A 15,523-nucleotide genomic window follows, 5' to 3' on the forward strand; every position below is an offset into this window, starting at 1 on the left:
AAAAAGCTATTCCGTATTTTAGTATTTTGGATTTTTACATTGGGTTCAAGCTACCAAACTTTATATTAGATGATCATATTAGACTTAACAGCAATACTAAGTATAAATGTACGTTGCATTGGACTTGAGCAAAATCCAAACTCAAAACTAAAATTTAACACCTAAGAGTACTAACTACTCATAGGGTACCCAAGAACAAATTGATGCAAAATTTCATTATTCCTTTGTTTGTTTCTCTTTGTTTTTAAGCTTGTAATATGTATCATTATATTATTCTAGATAACCATCCATACTCTATAAGAAAAGCATGTAAATGCTATTTTTTACTCTTTAAAATACATAAGAAAAGGTTAAGGATATATGATTTTGAACTTAATAGTCGCCGATTATTACTCTTTCTAAAGGTTCATTGTATTAATTCTTACCAATTAGTTTCAAGGTATTTAAAAATTGCATAAGACATTTTACGTGCAAAATGGTTACTAATCATAACTATGTACAAGCTAAAATCTTAAGTACAAAGACAAGACTTGATAACTTCTCCGCATTGGCTAGCCATGTCGCGCGCATTGCGCGCGTTGGCCACTCTAGTATTTATAAGTGCATATATTTATTAATGGGACGTTGTTGGTTGTTGTATATGAATATAATGTGATAATTTTTGTTACTATATATGCTTGTGAAAAAATATACCTATTGGTGGATAAAATACATGTTTATCATTTTTGGGCGTATATATATTGATGAATACTAAGGGGAAATTGGGTATTAGGTGTGTTATAACAAGAATAATTTAGAATTTTTTTTCTCCCCACAAGGGATAGAAAGTGAGGAAGCCTATATGAGTATTATTTGTTTGTATTAATTTAAATTAATTATAAGATAACAAATATTTGTAAAAATTATTTTTATAAATTAAATACATGATTACCATGTGTTATATGACAACTTGTATTTATTATTTTGGGTTCCATGAGTGGGTAAAATACAAATTTGTTATTTTGGGTGGGAAAATTGATGGATACTTAGGGAAAATATGGGTATTAGGTGTGGTATAAAAAGAATAATTTTAGATTTTTTTTTCTCCCTACGGGTGATAGAAAATGAGTAAGCCTATAAATTCGAGTATTATATATTCATATTAATTTAAATTTTAAGGTAACAAATACTTGTAAAAACTATTTTTATATATTAAAAAAACATGATTACTAACCACGATTAGCTTTTTATATTTCAAAATTGAAACTTTTGTTTCAGAACCTATACCTATCATTAAGGAAAACAATTTACTAGAATGTTTATAATATATTATTAACTAAATAATAAAAGGGGATAAAACAAAGAAATGTGAATGACATATAGTAACTTTTTGGTGCAGCAAGCCACATCGTGTGGCAGAGGCTACCCAACTTATTTTGTTAAGGGTTACCCGACTTATTTTGTTAAGGGTTACCCGAGTTATTCAGTCAGGAGTTACTCAAAGGGTTACTTGAGGGGTTTGGATAGGGGTTACTCGAGGGGTTCACTCAATTAAGGGTTACTTGAGGGGTTACTCGGTTAGGGGTCCCTCGAGTTACTCGGTTAAGAATTACCCAAGTTACTCGGTTAGGGGTTACTCGATCAGGGGTTATTTAATGAGTTCGGTCAGGGGTTACTCGAGTAATTCAGTATTGGGTTATTTAATGAGTTCGGCCAGGGGTTACTCGGTCAGGGTGAGCGTTCAGTCAAGGGTTACTCAATCAGGGGTTACTCCATAGGAGCTCGGTCATGGATTACTCGAGGGGTTACTCGGTCAGTGGTTACTTGAGGGGTTACTCGGTCAGGAGTAACATAAGTAACCCCTTCTCGAGTAACTAGAGTAACCCCGACAACTTGAGTAACCCCTGACCAAGTAACTCGAGTAATCTCGGCCCTGACCGAGAAACTCGAGTAACCCCTGACCGAGAAACTCAAGTAACCCATACAACTTGAGTAAATCTTAACCAAGTAACTCCTGTCACACGGTACAATAGGCCGCATACCAAAAATTGTGAATGACATAAATTACTATACTACAGGATCATAATCCTTAATTTTTTGTATTTGGCCATTATTGTGAGTACAACAATTTATGATTTATTTGTTACGGAGTAATATATAAATGAGTTTATTTTATTCATTGAACAAATTTATATTTTTCAATGGGATTAATATTATACTTATAAACCGTGTATTGCACGGGCAGTATACTAGTATAGATTTATTTTCTTCTTTTTGAACTCTTTTACTTTTTATACAATGTTATTTTAGGTGTACATTAATTTTGTTGTATTCATATTATATTATATCTTGTTCATTGTATTCCCTTTTACTATATACTATGGGGTACATTGTTTGTATCATCTTTATTAATTTTGTTAAACTAGATATCTTAATTTTAATTATGTCTAATAAGATAATTTAGACAACTAATTCAGATTTAATCATATTATTGTATAATTGTAGACACCTAAAAATGTCTCCCCAAAACCAAACCCGATGATGAACAACCTTTCACCGCCACTATTGGTCGGGTTCAGTATTTAATCCCGAGAGTGCTTAAATAATCGTATTTAGTTAAATTCAAATTTTGAATAGTCCATGGATCAGTCTTGATGTTTAGTCAAAGCATAGTTCTTTTTTTTAGTTTCAGCCGAAACCTTTTTATTTAATTATTTATTTTGGCCCAAACCTTTTATTTATTTATTTATTTATTTTAGCCCAATTAATAATAATAAATCAGAAATGGCCCGAAATTATCAATCGGCACTTAAAAATGCTGAACGAAATTAGGGTTAAAAATGAATTTAGACGGAAAAATGGACTATAGGATCCCGCGTCACGGTATAGTCCACCGTGTCACGGGAATGTTCCCCGTCCAACGGTGGGATTCCCTGTGACACGGTGCCCCTGCTGTGACACGGGGCAATTCCTTGTCTTTTCCGCGTAAACCCTTCACGCGTTTTATTTCCCATACCATAAAAATTTCCCGCGTCACACAACTGTTCACCGTGTCACGGGGACTTGCCCCGTCTAACGGTGCCAGTCACCGTGTCGCGGTGCCCTCTACCGTGTCGCGGTGCATTTTTTGTAGGGTTTTTATCTTTTTAGGGTTCCGTGTGCTCCCTCAGTACATTTTTTCTATAAATACCCCCTCATTTCTGATGTACGGGGCATGAATTAATTTTCTATTTTTCTCTCCGCTATGCTCTAGCCTAAACACTAGCCTTACCCTTCTTCTTTCAAAATTCCTTCTTCAAGCACTCCACGGAGTCCATACTTTACTCGTGGTTCTGTCCTTAAGCCAAGGCGTGAAAGGTAGAATTGTTTGAGAGTTTGGCCCCAAATCAACTCTATTTGATTTAATTTAATTTAATTATCGTTTTATTATTATTTCCTTGAAGTTACTAACTCGTTTATTATTTTATAGTTGCAAGCAAACAGAATCAAAGTAAGAATTATGTTCTTTTTATTTCTATTATTTTTCTAACGATTTTATATTGTTGGATTTATAGTTAAATTGCTTCAAATATTAATGTTTATTCTATTGTTATTATGATCACTATATTGCATGTTTAAAGGGAATATGTAATTGAAAATCACGCCTAATAAGATAATTTGGAGAACCGGTTTAGGTTCCTTTTTAATCTTATTGTTTAATCAAGTAATCATAAATATTTTAGAATTATATGGTGCATTAATATTTAACCAATTTAGCCTAATAATAGTTAAGAGCAAATTGAATATTTTGTTTATATGCCTTTGAGATCGCAGGAATCACTTTTTACTATAAGAATCGAGTAGAGGCCAATACGGGCGAATGGACTCCATGACTCACTTCGTACCATCATCCCCGATCCTCCTTTCGTGGTTCCGAACCATATGGATTTAGTAATCTCATGGATTATGAATTGGGTGTAACCTTCACGAGTCAATAGTTGTTGCCTATCGTTGTCCCTTAATCGTGGTTGCCTTTTATGATCCGTGAACGGTTTACAAGTTCCTTAAAAACTTGTTGGCGGCTCCCTACTTTCCTTGTCCCTAATCGTATTATGTCAATTCCCACTTCCTAAGAGTGCCAAGCATATTCACACATGCTTTAACGTAGGCGCACATCGAACGACGCCTACAATAATTCAAGTGATCAATGATTTGTATATTTGCCTATGTGTCCTAATTTTGTAGCTCTTATGTGTTTTTTAGGTTTATTGAAACAGTATATGTTATATATGTACTGTTGTTGGAATGTAATTTTTTGTGACTTGCACGGTCCCATAAGTCCAATTATGGTTGAAGCGGCCTGATTTATCCTAACTTCATAGTCAAAGACGAGCAAGGGCTAATCCATGTAGGCCCACATGTCGTACCAAGTGTTTCGGGTATTTTTTGGATTTCCTTGGATACTGGTCACGCTCTCCTGGCAACGAGACGGTTGGACCTGCAAAACAATGAATATTCCGGTTGTCGGAATATTCGCCTCCGACGATCAAGTCCGTGATCGGAAACGGAAAATGCTAGAGAGAGAAAGTAGAGAGAAGTTGGAGCTATTAATGCTCTTTTTCTTGTAATGTCTTAATCCACCCCTCCCATCATAAATGAGTGGGGTATTTATAGGGGTGGAGCTTGCGCCCCTTTCTAGGGTTTGTACCCTAAAGTTGCGTGACGTGATTGGCTGCGCAATCAAAGAATGCCACGTGTTGCTTTGGGGGTGCCGTTTTGCAGCTTTTAATGATATCTCTCGGGATTTGGGCCCTGATGTAATTAGGCCCTTTTTTACGTGCTGATCTAAAGGGCTAAGTATGCCCTAAACACGTGCCGTCTTCCTGTAACGACACGTGTCACCCTCTCATTGGGCCACGTGGCGCTACAGAATTGACCAAAGCTCTTTGAGGGCTTTTGAGCTGCACGCGTGGCATCTTCCCATAGTGACACATGTCGCCCTCTAACTGGGCCATGTGTCGATATGGGACTGTTCCACGTGTGCAGGGTATTTTTACCCTCAACATTTGCCCCTCAGAGGAGGTGGCTCGTACGCGTACTGGCCGCTTCCTCTAACCGTAATTAGCCTTTGCGCGTACGGGTACATTAGGGTTTTGACATGTAGCTTTCGTCCACCTAAAAATTTAAAGCGAACGCCCATCTTTGCGGATGGCGCGGACAACGGTAGGCCGTCTCGCTTTTGGGAAATTCGGCCGTCTAGCCATTGCGGAGGGAGCTTTAGCTCCGTCTTCTTATCTGTTTATTTTTGGACGGGCCGTCATTAGGCCGTCTTCTTTTCTGCCTATTCTAACGGCGTTGTCCTTCACCCCTTCAAATTCTAGGTTAAATTTTCAAATTATAACCGTTCAAACCTTTTAGGCGGGAAAGGTGAATTTACCATCCTACCCCCATAAATTTTTCCTATAAATATATGGGGTTTGGCCTCATTTTGGCACTTTACATTCTTGAGAATTCTATAGAGAAGTCAGAGCTTTTAGAGAGAGAAAGTGCCTTTCTTCTTTGAATCTTCGAGAGCTCCGCCGTGCCTTTGCATTTTCCGGGCACATTTTTTAGTTTTTCGGTCAACCTTCAAGACTTTTCAAGTTTTCTACATGTACAGAGGTAGGCCGCTTGTTTTCATTTCCTTTACTTGCATTTTTATTTCTTTACTCTTCATTTTTAAATATGGCTCAACACTCAGCTTCATCCGTTTCTCCTCATAAAGCCGGCCGTTCGCCTGGGACTGAGGAGTCTAGAGTGGACGGAGACGAGTTGTCTCCTTCATGGAGTGGGTCCATTTCTAGTGCGTACCAACTCACTTCCACCTATTCTTCTCTGTCCCTGCAGTCGAACATGGCAAGAACAATGCAGACGTATGATCGTCATGCGGCCAGAAATTCAGACGGTAGTCTGGTGCACCCTAGGCCTCCTTATGACCCTAACAACCCTAACTTAGAAACTCCTTCTTCCACTCCTACGACCGCTTCCACGGGCACTCACTGCTCGGCCGTGGAAGTAACCTCTTCCTTTGAGGAGCGCCAAAGAACTCAGGGCGCTTCTGCCGCGGGGGGAACGTGAGGACGAACTCCGGGATTAATGTTCCCCCAATATGCCTACTTGGTCATGGATGGGGCCGAGTTTCTACTTTGTGAAGGACCTCCTTCTTCTTCTCGGGCGGACGCTGATCCGTCCGTCCCAACTCCTTCAGAACTCTATCTCCGATATGGCAGGTCGGACAGGCCAAGGACTGGGATCTCAATTAATGAACCGTCTGACCTGCCTCCTTGCAGTACTCCTCCTACAGGGAGTCAGGCAGCCGATGCCAAAGACAAAGGCAAAAGGCCCCTAATTCATGAAGACATTACCTCATCCTGGGGCGGCCGTAGCTCTAGGAGCCGCAGCTTAGCAGAGGCAGCCGATCTGGATAGAGTGCTGTCTTCTGAGTTTGGGAGTGCTCCTCAACAAGAGGAGGAGGAAGAGGTCGAGAAAGCGGCTGAGGGCGAAGCGGCGGCCGAGGAGGACGTTGCCAACATTGACAACTTTAAAGATCTGTTCGCCTGTACGGTGGGTAGCACGGCCTTGGGCTACCTAAATTACAAGTTTGAGACATACAAGGCAATCCTCCACCTTGGGGAGGGATTTGAGATTCGGCCTCCAAGGAAGTCACGTGTTGTGGCTGCTTGGGAGGAAGAGAGGCCGCGTCAAAGGTCTTTCAGCGTTTATAGGGCGGCCTTAGACGTCGGACTGCGCTTCCCTCTCCACCCCTTCGTCCGCACCATCCAGGACAAATACGACATTGCTCTCTTCCAGCTAATGCCGAACAGCTGGTTGAACATTTTTGGGTATTTGGTGACGTGCATCTGCAAAGGCTTCAAGGCGGACTTTGCAGTCTTCTGTGAGATGCACTCCCTAACCAAGCTGGACGCTGACACGAACGGCTGGCTCATTCTGAGGTCCAATAGGGACTACATGATGGTGGTTGACCGCGTCTCCAAATGGCGTGACTGGAAGCATCGATTCTACCGCATCAAGACCAAAGATGTTGAATTTAACTTGCGGATGAATCGGTTTAATGCTGAACCAATTCAGCTTGGACGCGGGGACCTCAAGAGGGTGAAGAGGAACGACAAAACTGAGCGCGTTCCAAGTAACTGGGTCCCTTTATCCAGTTGGCTTCGGGATCCCACGTTCATGTCCGCCTATGGCCTGTACCAGAACTTGCCCCAAGGTGGACGCATGGACATATATTTTTGCACATTCATAGGTTATTTGAAATTGAAGAATTTTCTAACACTTCTTCTTTTTCTTTTACAGCTGAGGCGTACAAGATGCTGGACTCAGAGCAGAAAGGGGAGGTGAATATGTCTGAGATCGATTTGGCCCGCTACAAGGCTCGTCGGAAGCTGTACGAGCAATCTAAAGAGGTAAGTACATTCTTTTCACCTCCATTCCTTCTTTTTGTCCGTGCTGGGATGCTTGGAAGGTCCTCCTTTCTGGGTTTTCACGGACGTATCCCTGCGTCCGTGTTGGCATTACGGAAGAGATCTCCTTCCAAGCTAGACACGGACAATAAATGTATTATCTTGCTCATTTTTCGCTAACTTTCGCTTTTCTTCAACTGTCGACTCCGACCCCTAGGTCCAAGCGGAAGCAGTCGTCCCCTGCCTCCAAGACGGACAAGGACGGGAGGGCGTCCAAACAAAGGAAGACGGTCGCTTCTAAGACCACTTCCACCTCTGCGGCGAAGACTACGTAGCGGACTGTCTCCAAGAAGTCTAAAGGAGAACAACCCCGGCTGAGTGATAGCGGGGCCTCCAAGTCCATGGATTCGGCCGCCACGCCGGTTCATGATAAGTCCGAGAAATCGGACAGTAGGGGTAAGTCGACCCTGGCAAAACCGACCGGGCCAGATGTGACTCTGACGGTACAAAGAGTCCACGAATCCGATTGGCTTGAAACCTTTCAGTCGGCCGGCGACCAGCCTGGCCGGACGGGTGAAGAGGGTGACGAGCATGCGCCGCCTCCGTCATTCACATTCAACCCCCTCAACGCCCCGAGCTTCTCCGACGGTCAGTTCGAGGTCCCTTGCATATTCTTTTTTTATTTTTTATTTTTATATATGCCTGATTGAGCTTAAGTTAAACTCTTTGCGTCCGCGTGTAGATATTACGGAGGAGCTAACAATGAAGCTGCCTGGCCAATCCCTTACTGGGGCGGACAGAAGGCCATGTGGGAAGCCATGGCCCGGGCCGTCCCTGCTGAGCAGCGAGATAAGCTGCGGGGAATTCATGAGGGCTTCCTCGGCCCAATGATCAACTGCAGCGCTGAGGTAACTTTTTCAACCCTCATACTTAGCCAATTTCTTCGTTCTCTGATCCACTAACCCATTTTCTCTTGTGCGTAGCTTTTCTTGCGACTAACCGCCTTCCTTGAATGGAAGGACAAAGAAAACAAAAGGCTGAAGCGCGCCTGGGACAACGTCCAGAAGGCCCAAGATGCTATTACTGGGGAGACGGTCGTCCAGCGCCGATATTTTGAAACCCAGATCAACACGCTGTCCGACAAGGCAACGCGGCAAGCGAAAGATCTGGTGAAGCTGGGTAAGGCCCTCGAACAAGAGACCTTGGCCAGTGTAGACACCCATTTATGTCTCCCCAAAACCAAACCCAGTGATGAGTACATTTCACGTCGAATCATAATCGAATGAAGTGAAAGTCTGGAAAGTTTAGTGTTGCGGATAGTTTTAATAGCTTTTCTCTTCTCTCTCTTTTTGAAAACTTATTTTAAGAAAAACAGCCAATCCAGTTTGGTTGGTCCATGATATGGGTCCAATAGTAGTGTATTTAGATGGGGCTTGACAAGAGCTTTCCAACGATATATTATAAGCCCAATTCCGATGAATATTGAGGAAGTTATGACCAATTTACTGAACTAGGCCCGGTTTGAGCCTTATATGCGGCCCAATGATCTAGGGGAGGGCCTAATATAGATTTATCATTCCTAATTCAATTAGCATTGATAAATTGACTTTTGACTTTTTTTAGAGTTTTAATTAAAATCAAAGAACCTTTTTGAGGAAGATACGATTTTATCCTCCTGTACGGCAATTTTTATCTGATTTTAAGAAAACGCGTGAATTTTCAGATCAGCGCCAAACGCCAGCTGTAGCGCCTGGCGCTACGCTTGGCGCCTGGTGCTAATGTTGGCGTCTGGCGCCAATAGCCAGCGTTGGCGCTAATCAGATTTTATCTGCGCTAGAACTCTGTTTTGATATTTTATCTTTTTGGCTGATTTTCTCTATAAATAACGTGCTAAAAACTCCGTTTTCAAACGAATTTTCAATCACCTACAATCATCGATTCTCTCTAATTTTTACCAACTCTCATCAATATTCTCTTGATTTCTCTTTCTCTCTCCTTTTCTAAACTAGCCTTCTCTCAAATACAAAATTCCGCATTCATTAGATTTAGATACACCTAGCCATATTCGAAGTTGCCTTCGCCCTAGACGTGAAAGGTTTTAATTTCTGAGGGTTTGGTCCTAAATCTCTCTTTCAATTATTTAGTTTAATTGTTTGATTATTATTTTCCTTGAAGTTACTAACGTGTGTATTTTGTTATTAGAAAGGGGTACGAGGCATCCAAGTAAGTATTTTGATGGTTTATATTGATATTATGATGTTATTATGATATTCCTAGTATCATGTTTAGGGTAAAGAATAAGTTCCTTAAACTAAATATGATTGTTATGATGCCTTTTATGTTCTTCCTAATATTTATGATTGTTAGTATCATGTTAGGGTTAAAACTTTGATTTTTATTGCTTAGTGACATGCTAGGGTTTGTTATTAATCTTGTTAGTATCATGCCTAGGATCTTGCTATTATTATGCTTTAACATGATTTATGATTATTAATTATGATTATGATTATTTTTATGATTCATGTTTATGATTGTTATTATTATTATGATGATTGATATTTATTGTTATTGCTTGATCACACCTTTTATGCATGTTTAAAGGGAATTTGTACTTGTAATCACGCTTAATAAGCTAATTAATAATCTTGTTTAGGGTTAATTTGATTATAATTCAAGTGATCGCCAATAATAGATTTATTTGTGCATTAATATTCAAACAACATAGATAAACAGGTTTAGGGTTAATCATATTGATTGTATGTTAGTAAGAAAGCGCACATGAATACGATCTGAATAAAGTAGAGGCCTATTATTAGGGCAGGTTCAATCTCTTTTAGGTTGGATTTGTACCTTCATCCCCGAACCCTATTTGGTTCAAGACCTTATGGAGTTGACGATCTCTTGGATCGTTAAGGGGTGTAACCTTCACCTCGTGAACGGTTTACAAGTTCCTAAAAAAACTTGTTGGCGACTCTTTTGCTCTATCTTCTTCCCTTTTGGACGCCACCGTACTTTAGTGTATGATCACAGTGGGGTTCAAGCTAGGGGGTTAATGCTTGAAATATTCCCTACAGTCAGGGACACCATGAGGCAGGGGAGGGATCAACCCCTCCTGGACGGCCAGCGTTGGAAAGAAGGGTTCGAGGCCTCAGATTAGCTCAAAAGTGAGGTGGCCTTAGCCCAAAAACATTTGAAGTAGGCCCTGGACGAGGCGGACGCTGTTAAAGCCGAGGTGGAAACTTTGAAGAAGTCCGTTGAGGACTTAACTCTACGGCTGAAGACACCTCGGGCCCCTAGCGCAGACGAGGTCATCCGCATTGAACAGAATGCTGAGGATAGGCTGAAGAGCCACTTCTTCGAGGCGTTCAAGCTCATGGTGGACGAGGGAGAGGCGGCCTTTTTTCAAGAGCGCTTTACTAAACGCCTCAACTTCGTCTGCCTCAGGGAAGAGGCTAAGAAGGCTGGACAACCTTCTCTTGAGCTGGACGTCACACCAACAACCTCAGAGGATGAGGAAAATGAAGAAGTGGCGGCCGGCAATGACGGTGAAGTGTAGAGCAAGGAGGCGTCAGCTGAGGACGCTTCCCTTGCCGCGTCTCAAGATCCCGCCCAAGGCCAGGATCCAGCTCCTGCCCCAGCCGCCCCTTGATATCAGCTCTTAGTTCTTCCTTGTTCAATTTTTAATTTCTTTATTTGCCGCCTTTTTGAGCGGTTTCCTGTAATTTATTTTGCCGCCCTTTGAGCGGTCTTTTATTAATTCAAGTTCTCCTCTCTTATTTATTTCGTACTTGGCAAATTTTACATACTTTTAGCATGTTTTTGCATTTTCGTATGCGTACTTTTTTGCACGTTTTCGCATTTTCGTACAATGGGGGGGGAATATGCCCCTTTATTCGGCGTTCGCCTAGTCCATATTTTGAATGGTTTGATTGACTTGGTAGAGTTTATACCTTGGGGGGTATGACTACTATCAAGTTAATCAAATCATAGTAATGATTGCCCTTGGACTAGGTGATATGCCGAATCAACGTATTATTTGGCCGTTTAATTTGCTTTATGCGAGCTGTCTGTTAAAACTATCGCTCGGACATGCTAAAAAAATTTCAAATATTATCTCAACTTAAAATTTCTAAGTTTGGCTGGGCCGGAATGCCTAGGTATGCCCTTGCCCCATTAGAGGGATTACGTAGGATACCTTACCTTTTCCGTCCGTCTAAATGAGGAGCGGACGTATATATGTGGCTTAAGGTTAAGTCACTTATTATTATTATCATTATTATTATTTTATTTTATTATTATTATTATTTTTTTTTATTATGATCGGGTTGCTGTGTTGCAAGCAACCTAGTTACAAATTTCACACGGCGTATCTACTTGGACTATGAAAGTGCAAATAAGCATAAGTAGAATGTACTATAACAATGTTTGACTTTTCATTAATTTGTCAAAATTACATTGTTGTGGCCGTATGACTTTAATTGCATTGCTCGGTCAACAGACCTAGCTGTATATACAGCTTTTTGGCTAAGTACTAAGAAAACTTAAACATAATATTTCTTCAAATTGTTAGTGTTCCATGTACGCGAAATAGGTCGGCCGTTCATGGCTTCGAGACGGTAAGTTCCGTCTCGGACTTCTTCCCTGATTCGATACGGCCCTTCCCAGTTTGGGGTCAGCTTCCCATCTTCATTTGCTCGGCCCACAGCCTCCATTTTCCTTAAGAACAAATCTCCCATTTTCAGCGGACGCTTTGATACTTGGCGATTGTATGCCCTTGTCATCCTTAGGCGATAAATTTCGTGTCTAAGCGCCGCATTGCCCCTAGCTTCAGGAAGGAAGTCTAGGGCAGTCTTCATGGCTTCCCAATTAGCCGCTTCATCGTATAACATCACCCTAAGAGTGGGCTCATACATCTCAATTGGGAGGACAGCCTCGGTGCCATATACCAAAAAGAATGGAGTTTCCCCTGTGGAGCTCTTGGCCGTTGTTCGTATGGACCATAATACATTGACCAACTCATCAGCCCATAGGCCGCCTGTCTTTTCAAGCTTGCGCTTGATACCATTGGAGATCAACTTGTTGTATGCTTCTACTTGGCCATTGGCTTGTGGTCGGCCGACCGAAGCAAAGCAATGAGCTATGCCCTAGTCTTCCAACCATTCCTTGAGTTGAGACGTTTCAAACTGGGGTCCATTGTCGAACACCATAGACTGAGGAACGCCAAAACGTGTAATGATACTCTTCCATATAAAGGCTAAAACATCCGTCCACTTGATGCCCCGTACAGCCTCGTGTTGGGGTTTGGTGAGTCCGACTCATCGCGGAAACAACCTCGACCCAAGGAACCACTCGTAATTAATAAAACCATAAAGCATAAATAAATAAACACAAGAAAAGGAAAAACGAATCATACCCTTGAAGCGAGCTTCGCCCTCTCAAAACGGGCTCTTACTTGAAAGCCTTGAGCACCGCAAATGCCGTGCCTCCAGCGGTATCCACCCACAAAGGACGAACACGACTTTTTAGGTCCGCTACCTTGGAGTTAGCAAGATCCGACAAAAACCCAAGTGTTAATGGAGTTTAAGAGTTTTTCCCAAAATATGGAATGCTCTTTCTAACTCCCACTCAAGCACTTTACTCCAAATCCCAAGGTTGGTATTTATAGAGGAAAGTATGAGTGGGAATTTCTATCCCATCAATGTGGGATCATGAAATTCCACAAATTAATTTAAAGCTAAATTAAATTAAAATTGCAAACTAATAATAAATCTACAAGTGGCATTACCATGTGAAATGGGTTGGTGAGGACCACATGGAGAGTAGGGGACCATACTTGCTCCCCACTCAATACTCTCCTTGTGCCACATGTCCTTACCCACTTGCTCCCATATTCCTCAAGTTTCCCCATAGTGACCGGCCCTATGGCCCAGCCACGAGCCCAGCCCCGCACCAAGATGCGGGCTGCTGCTGTGCGCGCAAGCCACGCACTTGGTGCGAGCTTGCTGCTGTGCGTGGCTGCTAGTGCGTGCGCTGCTAGCACGCCTAGCTTGCGGCAGCTAGCTGCTGCACGCACCACATGCACGCGGCTGCTAGCTGCTGCTGTGCGTGGCTGCTAGCACGGTGCGCTAGTACGCACCTAGCCAGCCATGCTAGGCTCGGCTTGGTGCGCTTGCTAGCCACCTATGCTTGGACATTTTTGCCCCTAGCATTCGGATGCTCGGGGCATTCCGATGCTAGGGGTATTTTGGGAATATGGTCGATTTATTATTATTTTGCGCGTCTCGTCTTTTTATTATTTTTGACTCGACTTCCGACGATCGGTTTCGACGCTCCAAGCTCGAATTACCGACGTCTAAATATTTAACACTCGGGCGACGAATTAATTTCTTCCGAATTAATTCGTCGAGTCGGTTCGTATATTTTGCTTGGGTGTGACCCGAAGGGTTCAGTTAAGATTAAGCTGTAATATTAATTATATTAATATTACTGATCGGAAGTGGCCTCCACCCAGGCATTCCGATCACTTGACCTTACTGAATATATTAGCTTTCTAATAATTCTAAACCCGCTATCAGAATAATACACTTGTTCGAAGGACACCATTCCTTTCAATCTCCCGCTTGTCCTTCTGGGCAAGTGTGCATTTAGTGTATAGCCCCTAACCTATGTCTCTTCATGTCTCTTCATGAACTACAGAGTAAGATTACTCGTCATCTCTGTTACGTCCAAAAGTGTTTCTCGAAATCCGAGTTTGACTGTCAATAAGCAGATGATTTCTAAAATCCATCTGAGCACGGCCATGCATTTTCACAGTCTCGCTCTTCGAGAGGCCTTGTAAACAACAAGACATGTTCCCTATTGTTAGTAGGGGGACATTTCCAGTCTTGTAATGTAGCTTCTCTTACTAAGAGGACCTAGCCGCCCGATATCTGTCGTTATAATCCCCAGTTACGGCAGACGTTTGGCGGATACCAAAGCGGACTAGTACTCAAACAAGAAACCTCCCACTACTCATGGTCAAGGAAAAGAGTTTCGATAGTAATAATGAGAAAAATACTTATGACGATTTTAAATCTCTTAAAGTATTCTCATAGGTCGATCCAGTATGGTTCTAAACCAATACCTGTGCAAATGATTTATATCCTCATAGAACAAGAAACGGTGCTATAAATCATACTACACACTATTCTCTAATGGTCATTAATCGTCCACAAAAAATATGACCTTGATTAGGGATAATTTTCGATTAAAATATTCAATGTTCACTTAATAGGTGTTTCTTTATCCAAGCTATGGACTTGATACCTGTAGACACCCATTTGTGTCTCCCCAAAACCAATCCCAGTGATGAGTACCTTTCACGTCGAATCATAATCGAATGAAGCGAAAGTGTGGAAAGTCTAGTGTTGCGGATAAGTTTTTAATTTCTTTTCTCTTCTCTCTGTTTTTGAAAACTTATTTTAAGAAAACAGTCAATCCAGTTTGGTTGGTCCATGATATGGGTCCAATAGTAGTGTAGTTGGATGGGGCTTGACAATAGCTTTCCAACGATATATTATAAGCCCAATTCCGATGAATATTGAGGAAGTTATGGCCAATTTACTAAACTGGGCCCGGTTTGAGCCTTATATGCGGCCCAATGATCTTGAGGAGGGCCTAATATGATTTATCATTCCTAATGCAATTAGGAATGGTTTTAGTCTTCTAGATTCTTCTAGAAGGTTCTTTTCATTCCTAATTCAATTAGCATTGATAAATTGACTTTTGTTGACTTTTCAGAGTTTTAATTAAAATCAAATAGCATTTTCGAGGAAAATATATGATTTTATCCTCCAGTACGGCAAACTTATTTGATTTTCGAAAACGCGTTAAAAATAGGCTTGGCGCCTTACTCCAAGCATTGGCGCCTGGTGCTAGCCATTGACGCCTGGCGCCAGTTAGCCAGGGTTGGCGCCAGCTCTGTTTTTCGTGCGCCAAACTCTGTTTTGATATTTTATCTTTTTGGCTGATTTTCTATATAAATAACGTATTAAAAACTCTGTTTTCATTCACCAATTCTCACGAATTCTCATCAACAATCAGTTTTCATTCGCAATCATTAATTC

The sequence above is a fragment of the Chenopodium album genome, chromosome 9 (genome assembly GCF_948465745.1).
Source record: "Chenopodium album chromosome 9, dcCheAlbu1.1, whole genome shotgun sequence".
In the NCBI taxonomy this organism is placed as follows: Eukaryota; Viridiplantae; Streptophyta; class Magnoliopsida; order Caryophyllales; family Amaranthaceae; genus Chenopodium; species Chenopodium album.